The sequence below is a fragment of the Dipodomys merriami genome, unplaced genomic scaffold (assembly GCF_024711535.1).
Source record: "Dipodomys merriami isolate MVZ:Mamm:240054 unplaced genomic scaffold, mDipMer1.0.p SCAF_33, whole genome shotgun sequence".
NCBI classification, from domain to species: Eukaryota; Metazoa; Chordata; class Mammalia; order Rodentia; family Heteromyidae; genus Dipodomys; species Dipodomys merriami.
The window spans coordinates 18,074,845-18,086,449 of NW_027204826.1; positions in this window are offsets into that span (position 1 = coordinate 18,074,845).

The window sequence follows — 11,605 nt, forward strand, 5'->3', positions numbered from 1 at the left end:
CCGCCGCCGGTTCTCTTTTGTTCTCAGCCCGACTGCCGGCCGCCGCCCAGCCAATCACCACCGGCCGCCCCCGGCCCGCCGTCCGCGCCGCGCGGGGCCGCGCCCGCCTCCCGCCCGACCCCGCGCGCCCGGCCCCGCGCCCCGCCTCCCGCCCGACCCCGCGCGCCCGGCCCCGCGCCCCGCCTCCCGCCCGACCCCGCGCGCCCGGCCCCGCGCCCCGCCTCCCGCCCGACCCCGCGCGCCCGGCCCCGCGCCCCGCCTCCCGCCCGACCCCGCGCGCCCGGCCCCGCGCCCCGCCTCCCGCCGGCTGACCTCCCCCAGGGCACCCGGTGAGCCACACACCCGCCAGCACCCCGCGGGAGGGGGGCAGCAGCAGGGGCCGCCCTGCACTGCGGGTTTCGAACTCTCCCCCTTACGGGGCCCGTGCCATCCTGGACGCGGTGCCTGCCGTGGTGCGGAGCTGCGTGGGCCGTGGGCGGCCAGGATTCAGACCCCGCCGTCCTCACGCACAGGGCAGTTCCCGGTTCCTGCCCCTCGCCTCGGCCCGCCCGCCTTGCCGGGCCCCGGCCTCCCCGGGCCAGGCCGGTCCCGTGCCCGTTGGGCCGTCCCAGGGCATCTCCCAGAGCTCCATCCTGCAGGCACAGGCAGGGGGTCCAGTGAGGGTGGACGGCCTGGTCCGGGGCCCGTGGGCTGCGGGAGTAGAGGCCCTGGGCCCTGGGGACAGGCACGTGGGAGCCCAACTCTGGGCAGCCGCAGGCCAGAGAGGGCCCAGGCTGTGGTAAGTGGTGGCACAGTGTCAACATGAAGCCTCCTCCTGCCGAACCACAGGCATGTGAGGAGGTGAGGGGAGGTCAGGTGTGAGGAGGTGAGGGGAGGTCAGGCATGTGAGGAGGTGAGGGGAGGTCAGGCGTGTGTGGAGGTGAGGGGAGGTCAGGCGTGTGTGGAGGTGAGGGGAGGTCAGGCGTGTGTGGAGGTGAGGGGAGGTCAGGCGTGTGTGGAGGTGAGGGGAGGTCAGGCGTGTGGAGGTGAGGGGAGGTCAGGCGTGTGTGGAGGTGAGGGGAGGTCAGGCGTGTGTGGAGGTGAGGGGAGGTCAGGCGTGTGGAGGTGAGGGGAGGTCAGGCGTGTATGGAGGTGAGGGGAGGTCAGGCGTGTGTGGAGGGGAGGTGAGGTCAGGTGTGAGGAGGTGAGGGGAGGTCAGGCGTGTGTGGAGGTGAGGGGAGGTCAGGCGTGTGGAGGTGAGGGGAGGTCAGGCGTGTGTGGAGGTGAGGGGAGGTCAGGCGTGTGTGGAGGGGAGGGGAGGTCAGGCGTGTGGAGGTGAGGGGAGGTCAGGCGTGTATGGAGGTGAGGGGAGGTCAGGCGTGTGTGGAGGGGAGGTGAGGTCAGGTGTGAGGAGGTGAGGGGAGGTCAGGCGTGTGTGGAGGTGAGGGGAGGTCAGGCGTGTGTGGAGGGGAGGTGAGGTCAGGTGTAAGGAGGTGAGGGGAGGTCAGGTGTGTGGAGGTGAGGGGAGGTCAGCTGTGTGGAGGTGAGGGGAGGTCAGGCGTATGTGGAGGTGAGGGGAGGTCAGGCGTGTGTGGAGGTGAGGGGAGGTCAGGTGTGTGGAGGTGAGGTGAGGTCAGGTGTGTGGAGGTGAGGGGAGGTCAGGCGTGTGTGGAGGTGAGGTGAGGTCAGGTGTGTGGAGGTGAGGTGAGGTCAGGCGTGTGTGGAGGGGAGGTCAGGCGTGTGTGGAGGGGAGGTCAGGTGTGTGGAGGTGAGGTGAGGTCAGGTGTGTGGAGGGGAGGTCAGGCATGTGTGGAGGTGAGGGGAGGTCAGGTGTGTGGAGGTGAGGGGAGGTCAGGTGTGTGGAGGTGAGGTCAGGCATGTGTGGAGGTGAGGTGAGGTCAGGTGTGTGGAGGTGAGGTCAGGCGTGTGTGGAGGTGAGGTCAGGCGTGTGTGGAGGGGAGGTCAGGCGTGTGTGGAGGGGAGGTCAGGCGTGTGTGGAGGTGAGGTGAGGTCAGGCATGTGTGGAGGTGAGGTCAGGCGTGTGTGGAGGTGAGGGGAGGTCAGGTGTGTGGAGGTGAGGTCAGGCATGTGTGGAGGTGAGGTGAGGTCAGGTGTGTGGAGGGGAGGTCAGGCGTGTGTGGAGGTGAGGGGAGGTCAGGCGTGGGGCGGGACACAGGAAGGTTTCCGGGCAGCAGCCGCTCAGAGCTCCATCAGTCGCTGTAGAGGAAGTGAGCAGAGCACATGGAGAGATCCCTGCGACCCCTCCAGACAGCCTGGAGCAGCAGGAGCACAGAGGCCAGGTTTGGCAGTAGCCCAACATGAAGAGGTCAAGGGTCAGAGAGGGAGCTCAGTGTCAGAGGACCCAAGTTACAACACTTCCTGAAGAAAGGTGTTCAGCAGATGCTGAAGCCCATTGGTCCGCTGGAGGAGGTGACTGGCAGGGGTCAAGGTCACTGTGACCTTGCTGGAAAGAGAAGAAGTGTGTGGAGGCAGGGAGGGCAGACAGCTTCCCGGCATTGCAGAGGGCAAGAAAGCATGAGGGGAGCAAACTCCATTGTGATGATTATCTGTGTGGGAGCGCACGCGTGCGCGCACACACACACACACACACACACACACACACACACACACGATAGTGCCCCCAGCCAGGCCCTGAGATCAAGTCCCAGGACTGAAACACACACACACACACACACACAGGATAGTGCCCCCAGCCAGGCCCTGAGATCAAGTCCCAGGACTGAAACACACACACACACACACACACACACACACACACCAGACAAGAGCTAAAAGAAACAAATCCACAAGATTTCACCACTATCATTCTTTTAGGAACTGGTGGATTTAAAATCAGTGTGTAGCCAGGCTCAGGTTGATGCCTGTAGTCCCAGACCATCTGGCCCCACTCTGGAGATGGAGATCTGGCTGCTGGTGAGGACAGTGCTAGTAAGGCCCCCTTGACTGCAAGTTGGGTGCCTGCTGTCCCCGTATGTGGATGAAGAGGGTAGGCTGAGGGAAGAGGAGTCGGAGGCTCTCCTGAGCAAAAACTCTGTGAGGCCCCATCCAAACATGACTAAAAATCAACACGAAGTTTAAAAAGGCTGTGATCCTAACTCAAATGGTTCAGCACAGAACCCTGAATTCACACCCTAGTGCCGTGGGGGGAAAACAAGACTATAGATGACTCAAAAACCCTTATGGACACATTTAGAGTGCAGCACCAAGCATCTACTGAAGATACATTATTTCCAAATACAAAACAACACTTATCAAAACTGGCCATGTGCTGGAAAGTCCCAATAGCTTCCAAAGGATTAAAATTGGACTTGACCCTGAGAACTTAAACTAGGAAATTCCCAAATACTTGGAAATTAAACAGTATTTTCATGACCAGTTTTACATAACCTGCGATTCAAGGAAGAAATTACAATGGAAATTAAGATGTTCTCTGAATTGAATTATATTGGAAACTCAATGTCTATAAGCCTGTTAGATAAAATGAAAGCTGTTTAGAGACTTGTGAGTATAATGGGGGACAAAAACATGAACAGGCCATCCCAAGAAGTCAGACGGTCAGATACTTGAAGTGACAGAGGCTACCAGGGCCACCTTGCGTTCATCTGTTTGTCCAGGGCTTCGACTCTCGTGACCCATCTGAGCTCCTGGGTGCCGAGGGGGTGTGTCTTTGGGGGGGGGGCGGCCCTTCCTCCTGGTCAGGGCAAAGGTCCTGTGCCCGGCACCAGACTCAGGTGAGGGTTGCGGGCAGTGCCTGTCGGGCTCCTCCTAGTTAACCGTGCAGAACAACGCCTCAGGATTCCTTTCATGTTTTTCAATGGCGCCCCAGCACCTTGCTTCCTCTTTTTCTTTTTTTGGGGGGTTGGTCATGGGGCTTAAACTCTGGGCCTGGGTGCTGACCCTCAGCGCTTCAGCTCAAGGTTTTCTGAATGGTTTATTGGAGATAAGAGTCTCGCAGACTTTCCTGCCCAGGCTGTCTTTGAACCGTGATCCTCAGCTCTCAGCTTCCTGAGTCGCTAGGATGACAGGCGTGAGCCACCGGCGTCCAGCTTTGCTTCCTCTTTGTTATCTTTGATCACATAGAACTGCTCCAGCTTTGTTGACAACTCTTCCTGCTCACCAGCTAAGGTGGCTAATTGTTTACATTCCCCCAAAATTGTTTAAGGTCAACTTTCTGTCCCATGACAACAGATGTACCTTCTATGCCCTATGCCGTATATAAGCAGACGATGTTTCAATAAACTTTGTCTATACCCGCATGGTATGGTCCCTTTCTGCCTCCAGAAGCTGCGTTCTGGGTCTCGCTGTGTGAACAGCAACAGACATGAATGTGAATAGTCCTGTAGATGAAAGCTGCCTCTCTGAGTCCCAGGCCTAGATGACTTCAGACCTGAATCACATCAAACGTTTTTAGGAAGAGAGAGAGCCCTTACGTCACAATGCAGGGTGGAAGAAGAGGGGACATGTCCTAACTTCTTTTGTTTTTTTATTTTTTATTTTTTTTGTCGGTCGTGGGGCTTGAACTCTGAGGGCGCTGTCCCTCAGCTCTTCAGCTCAAGGCGAGTGCTCTACCACTTGAGCTACAGCGCCACTTCCAGTTTTCTGGTGGTTTATTGGAGATAGGAGTATCACGGTCTTTCCTGCCCAGGCTGGCTTTGAACCACGATCCTCAGATCTCAGCCTCCTGAGTAGCTAGGATTACAGGTGTGAGCCACCAGCACCCGGCACTCCTAACTTCTTTTGTAATAAGGTATGCATGCGTGTGTGCGTGCATATACACACACACACACTTGCAAAAGGAGAGGGGAGGTAATTAAGCGTCAAGCTAAGGCTCTGCTCTCCGCAGCAGGCACTCTGCTATGAGAGCCAGCCCTCTAGCCTTTTTGCTTTAGTTTGTTCTCAGTTAGTTTTCCCTTTAATTTGCATTTTTGTCTGAGACTGGCCCCTGACCGCCATCCTCCTACCTCAGCCTCTCGATCTGCTGAGACTACAGGCAGTTATCACAACACCTGGCCCAGGGATTTCCTTAGAACAGAAGTTATCTTCTAAAGACCTATAGGAAATATCATACTTAATGGTGAAATATTAGAAAAATTTCCCATAATTGTGAATAAGACAAGGATATCTTTTTGTTGTTGTTGGTCGTGGGGCTGGAACTCTGGGCTTGGGTGCTGTCCCTGAGCCCTTCAGCTCAGGGCTAGTGCTCTACTGCTTGAGCTACAGCGTCACTCCAGTTTTCTAGTGGTTTATTGGAGGTAAGAGTCTCACAGGGCGGGGAAGGTGGCTCAGTGGTAGAGCGCTTGCCTTGAATGCCTGAGGCCCTGGGTTCGATTCCTCAGTACCACATAAGCAAAAAGAAAAAAAGCCGGAAGTGGCGTTGTGGCTCAAGTGGTAGAGCGCTAGCCTTGAGCTGAAGAGCTGAGGGACAGCGCCCAGGCCCAGAGTTCAGGCCCCAGGACTGGACCCCCCAAAAAAAGAGTCTCACGGACTTTTCCTGCCTGGGCTGGCTTTGAACCGAGATCCTTAGATCTCAGCTTCCTGAGTAGCTAGGATTACTGGTGTGAGCCACTGGTGCCTGGCTTTGACAAGGATATCTTGTATTCGTGACTGTACTAGAGTTCTTAGCCTGTAAAATAGGGTAAGAAAAAAAAGTATTGGATTGGAAAATTATAAGTAACTTTCATTTGAAGGCAATAGACACATACATACATACATACATACATACATACATAATTTGAGAGAAGCATAGAGTGGCCTTGAACTTGAGATCGTTCTGCCTCTGCTACCTAGTGGCCTTTGGGTGTGCACCATCCTCTCAGCCTATTCTAGTGTCCTGATGTTTTATTTATATTTTGATTGGAGTGTACCCTTTAGTATGTACTTCATGTAAAGTTCCTTTTGATTTAGAAAAAAATTCTCTAAAATTTAAGTTTAAGCTGGGCATAGTGGCCCTTGCCCTTAATCCCAGACACTCAGGAGGTGGAGGTCTGGAAGATCATGGTTTGAGGCCAGCTGAGCAGAGCTCAGACAGGTCACCTTTGGGTCTGGGGACGAAGGGGAAAGATGCCTTTGTTTGTTACCTGTGGGCCAGTTTCTCTGCTTGGGTCTGTCCCTGGCACAGTCTTCAGAGTAGGGCAAAATTAACTTCAAATAGATATGGGAAATGCTAACGGAAAGCACTGTCCAGCCACCATTACTGTGGGCGTTCTCAGGGCCTCAAAAGGGCATCAGATCCAGCAAAGCAGGGTCCGCAAAAGAGAGACGGAGAACAGCGGGAGCCTTTGTGGCTGGAGCGCCTCACAGGACTGGGGGAGGCTGCCGCAGGGAGGCCTGGGAGGAGGAGGCCACTGCAGAGCGGGGCACTGCTGCTTTTCCCCACTCACCCTTGGGAGAAAAGTCAGAGAGCCCCCAGGGAGTCCCCCTGGCACATGGGTGAGCCAGCCTGAGGGGGGGAGAGGTGTCATTTCCGTCTCTGAAGGTGGGCTTGCTTAGTCGCTTGACTCGGCCCTTCCCAGTGCTACCCCAGCAGACATGAGGAGCATGGAGAAATTTCCAAATGCAAACAACCTAGTCAAATCAGAACCTAAGCAGATCAATAAGGAGCAGGAATAAAATGTCTTCCAACCAAGAAAAGGCCAGCACTGGATAGATTCACTGCTGAGGTCCCCCAGACCAAACCACAACCCCAGAGTTCCTCAGAACGCTTCACAAAATTCCAAACTCATTCTATAAAGCCTGGTGCCAAACCCAGAGAAGAATACAACAATGAAGAAAGCTATAGGCCAACTTCCTTGATGAACATGCACGCAAAATTCTCAGTAAATTACCTGTAAGCTAAACTCAACAATACATTAAAAGGAGATGAACCTACGGGGCACTGGTGGCTTATCCCTGTAATCCCAGCTACTCAGGAGGATGAGATCTTAGGATCATGGTTCAAAGCCAACCCAGGCAGCAAGTCCGTGAGACTCTTATCTCCAATAAACCACCAGAAAATAGTAAGTGGCGCTGTGGCTCAAGTGGTAGAGCGCTAGCCTTGAGGTAAAGAGCTGAGGGACAGTGCCCAGGCCCAGAGTTCGGGCCCCACGACTGATCAAAGAGAGAGAGAGAGAGGGGGAGAGAGAGAGAGAGGGGGGGGGAGAGAGAGAGAGAGAGAGAGAGAGAGAGAGAGAGAGAGAGAGAGAGAGAGAGAGAGAGAGAGAGAGAGAGAGAGAGAGAGAGATGAGCTGACACCAGTGGCTCACAGCTGCTCATGAGGCTGAGATCTGAGGATCCAGATTCAGAGCCAGCCAGGCAGGAAAGTCCGTGAGACTTATACCAAGTAACCACAAAAAAGTTGCAGGTGGAGCTGTGGTGCCACACAATGCCTGCTGCAATAGCCAAGACTTCCAGCTGAGGGCACTATACCCTAACAATCTGAAATGAAACCCTCCAAGATGGCAAGCCCAGTGCTGCTTTAGAACCGGAGTGTTCCTAGGTCTCCGTGAAGAACATGACATGTGCCATTACAGCCAGTTACGCCTTAGCAATTGTGCTAATATCTAGAGTGCAGCTTTGAAAGCATCAGGTGACCATAGGCAGATCTTCCTCCATCAAATTTCTCTGCAGCCGCTTCAAGTTTCTTGAGCAGATTTAGTTTTAATGAGTAAGCAAAGCCTACCTCTCAGAAGAAGGCTGTGGGTGAGGAGACAGGACCACACGGACGGCGTCCCGACAGTCACTCACATGCTTTTCTTCAGCCCATCATTGACAGGATCTTTCCCAGGCATGGCCGTGGATCTCAAGCTCATCTGTAGTTGTCCCATGATCTAAGGGGGGAAGAGGAGAGGCAGAGATGTCCAGGCTGGGAACGAGGCATAAGCTGCACCGCGGGACTCCTCCCTCGGTGCACAGGACAGCCCCAGACAAGGCAGGAGGAGCTGATTCAAAATATCAATAGGGCTGAATTTCAGAAACTACGGTCTAGACGTAGGACTAAGCAATTCTCGAAGTGTGGTCCCCAGATCTACTGTGTCAGCATCCCCTGAGGACTCATTACCCACACAGACGCTTGGGCCCACCACGGACCCACCAAGTCAGAGCTCCAGGAGCAACCTGTGTGTCCCTGTGTCTTCCGGGCAATGCAACATGTGCTCCAGCCTGAGACACCTGTCTAGAGACACGCTGCAGTCTGGTGTTGTGCTTCTGAGATAGTCTGTGCACACTAACTGCAGAATTTTTAAAATGTAGATTCTGATCTGGATGCATTTCAAGTTCCAGGTGATTTGCTATGCTGCTTCTGGACCACACGTTTGAGATTCACCTAAGATGAGGCTTCTAAGCCAGCCACACGGCTCCATCAATAACCCTAGCACACAGGGGCCAGAAATCAGGCGCATCAGGGCTCAAGGTCCACCTAGAGAAAAGGGACTTGGGACCCCATTTTAACCGATAAAAAACTGGGCATGTTTGCATACACATGTGGGAAGGGTAAACAGGAGAATCAGGATTCAGACCAGATGGGGCAGAATCCTGAGACCTATTTCATAACTAAAGTAAAAAGTGTTGAAGGGCCTGGGTCAGTTGATAAAAACATCTAGCAAATTAATGTAGTTCAAACCCCAATACCACCAAGATAAATACATAGAAAACCGCCAAGGGAATTCAAATGGGTGGCTATGTTTAAGAATCAGCCATTTTGGTCAGGCGCCAGTGCTCATTCTTGTAATCCTAGCTACTTAGGAGGTTGAGATCTGGGGATTGTGGTTCAAAGTCAGCCAGGGCAGGAAAGTCCATGAGACTCTTATCTCTCATTAACCACCAGAAAACTGGAAGGGGTGGCCTGGCTCAAAGTGGCAGAGCCTTGACACAAAGATCCCAGGGACAGCGCCGGGACCTCACTTCAAGTGCCATGACTGACCAAAAAATAAATCAGCCATCTTAGACAAGTCTGGCAGTTCCTCCAACATACAATTTTCTCTCAATTAAAGTCTGAGCTGGGCATGGTGGCTCCTGCCTGTAACCCTAGCCCCTCAGGAGGTAGAGATGTGGAGGATCACGAGGAGACGGCCACTGTTGGGTGTGTGGGTGCAGGGAAGGGGGGTGCCTAGGAGGCCTGAGGCGGTGCCCACACTGTGCATCTGGGATGGGGATGGCACTTCTCCTTCGCCTGAGGCGGCCGGACAGAAGCAGCTGAGAGGGGAGGAGGCGAGGGTTGAGCTGGACTGGAGACGGGCTGTCCCGACAGCTAAGGGTGTTGATGTGCTGTCTGGAGGGCCCGACTGGAGATGAGTGCACCGTGGGAGGAAGGGAGGGGAGAAGGACAGGGCCGAGACACGGGGCCCCACTGGAACATGGAGCCCTCGTCGGGGTACGGGGTGAGCCGTGAGTGTAGAGGACTTGCTGGTAGAGGGGAGACAACACCGAAGGGGAGCCCGCCCTGGAAGAAGCCCCTTCTTCCCTCTCCCACCGTCCTCACTCCTTTTTGAAATGAAAGTGCTGGAGTTTGTGAACTCAAGAGCCTTATGCTTGCGAGGCAGGTGCTTTACCACTTGAACCACACTCCCAGCCCCGCTCTTTGCTTTAGTTATTTTTAGGTAGTGTCTCATGTTTTTTCCCAGACCTGTTTCAGATCATACGGGATGACAGATGCATACTGCCACACCTAACTTTTCTGTTAAGTCACTAATCTGGCCTCTGCCCTGGCCTGTCCCGCAGATCCTTCAGATTTCCATCTCCCAAGAATCTGGGATTACAGGTGTGGGTCACCATGCACGACATCTCGTTTTTTTTTTTTTTTGGGGGGGGGGTCTGGTAGTGGGGCCTGAACTCTGTCCCTCCGCTCTTCAGCTTAAGGCTAGCGCTCTACCACTTGAGCCACAGTGCCACTTCCGGCTTTTCTTTTTGCTTATGTAGTGCTGAGGAATCGAACCCAGGGCCTCGAGCATGCAAGGCAAGTGCTCTACCACTGAGCCATCTTCCCAGCCCCGACATCTCGTTTTTAATCATCAGGATGAGACTGGAAAGTGTGTACTGAAAAGCTGGAGGTGGGAGGAGGATGAGTGTGATACTGAGGAGGAGAGAGAAGCAAGAGAGACACTCCTAGAGGGTAAGGGGGGCAAAACTGGCTTCACAGAGTTAGAACCTTTCTTCAGAGTCTAGGTCCAGACTCACTGGAAGAGGACATAGGGGCTTCAGAGGGGAACTCCCAGATTGTTTGCACAGAGCTGCTGCCCTTTCCTGTGAGGGCTGACCTTGAGCCATGTGTTCCGGGGGCCTTGCTGACCCCTCCCAGACTGAGCAAGGATGGTGATGCTTCCACCCAACCTTCCCTCCCTCCCTCCTTCACTCAAGGCAAAAAAGGAAAGAGGAGGGGAGGGGAGGGGAGGAATGGGGAGGAGAGAGGAGAGGAGGGGGGAGGGGGGAGGGGAGGGGAGGAACAGGGAGGAGAGAGGAGGGGAGGGGAGGAACAGGGAGGACAGAGGGGAGGAACTGGGAGGAGAGAGGAAGGGAGGGAAGGGGAGGAGAGGGGAGGGACGGGGAGAGAGAGGAGGGGAGGGGAGGGCAGGGGCTTCACGGGTCCACAGGATCTGGTTTTTCCTCTCCACAGTGGACAGTGGCCCATGAGCCTCCATTGCTTGTCAGAAATTAGCAAAGGGGGCTGGGAAGGTGGCTCAGTGGTAGAGCGCTTGCCTTGCATGCATGAGGCCCTGGGTTCAATTCCTCAGCACCACATAGGAAAAAAGCCGGAAGTGGCGCTGTGGCTCAAGTGGTAGAGTGCTAGCCTTGAGCTGAAGAGCTGAGGGACAGCGCCCAGGCCCAGAGTTCAGGCCCCACAACCGGACCCCCCCCCAAAAAATTAGCAAAGACCAGCGAAGTGACACAGTCCTCAGTGCCACCATTTGAATGACAGGTGGTTTCTTGGGCCTCATCTCCAGGGAATAACCTGTGTAACCAGGACCCTGGATCCAGGATGGCAGAAAAACTTAAATAGAAAAATTATAAAAATGTAAGTCAAAATATCCATCTATTTAAAACTTACTTTAAGAAGTTACAGAAACGCAAGTTTAAAGCTCTGTGTATTCTCAGCATTGGCTGAGTGATGCAGCTTTTGACAGCACTGTATTTATAGGAACGATCAAGTTATGTGCACAGGATCAATCCGCAGTTTGCCATCCTCATCAACGAAGCAGCACCTCCTATCTTTCTGACCTCACTGGCGGTGGCAATCCGCTTGAGTGTGGCAGTAGTTACCAACACTATTCCCTGTTCACCAATGCCTGTGGTTTTCAGCTGCGCTAAACTTACAGTGTATCAACTGGTCCTATAACATCCTGCAAAGAAACCTGGGGCCGACCGCACCTTTATGACTTCTGTTTGTGTTAGGGACTTTATTTTCTCCAGAAATTGTCATAATCCCAGTAGTTCATTTAACATCCTCTTAATGGTTATAAAATACTGTAAAATCTTAGCATCATATCAGAAATAATAAAGCTATGGAACGATAAAAAAGACTTAGTGTGTGTGTGTGCACATATGCACGCATGTACAAGGACTCAAAAGGACAACACATACAACAAAAATCATTCTTACAAACATTTGCCTTTTTAAACAAAAGATGTGCCATACA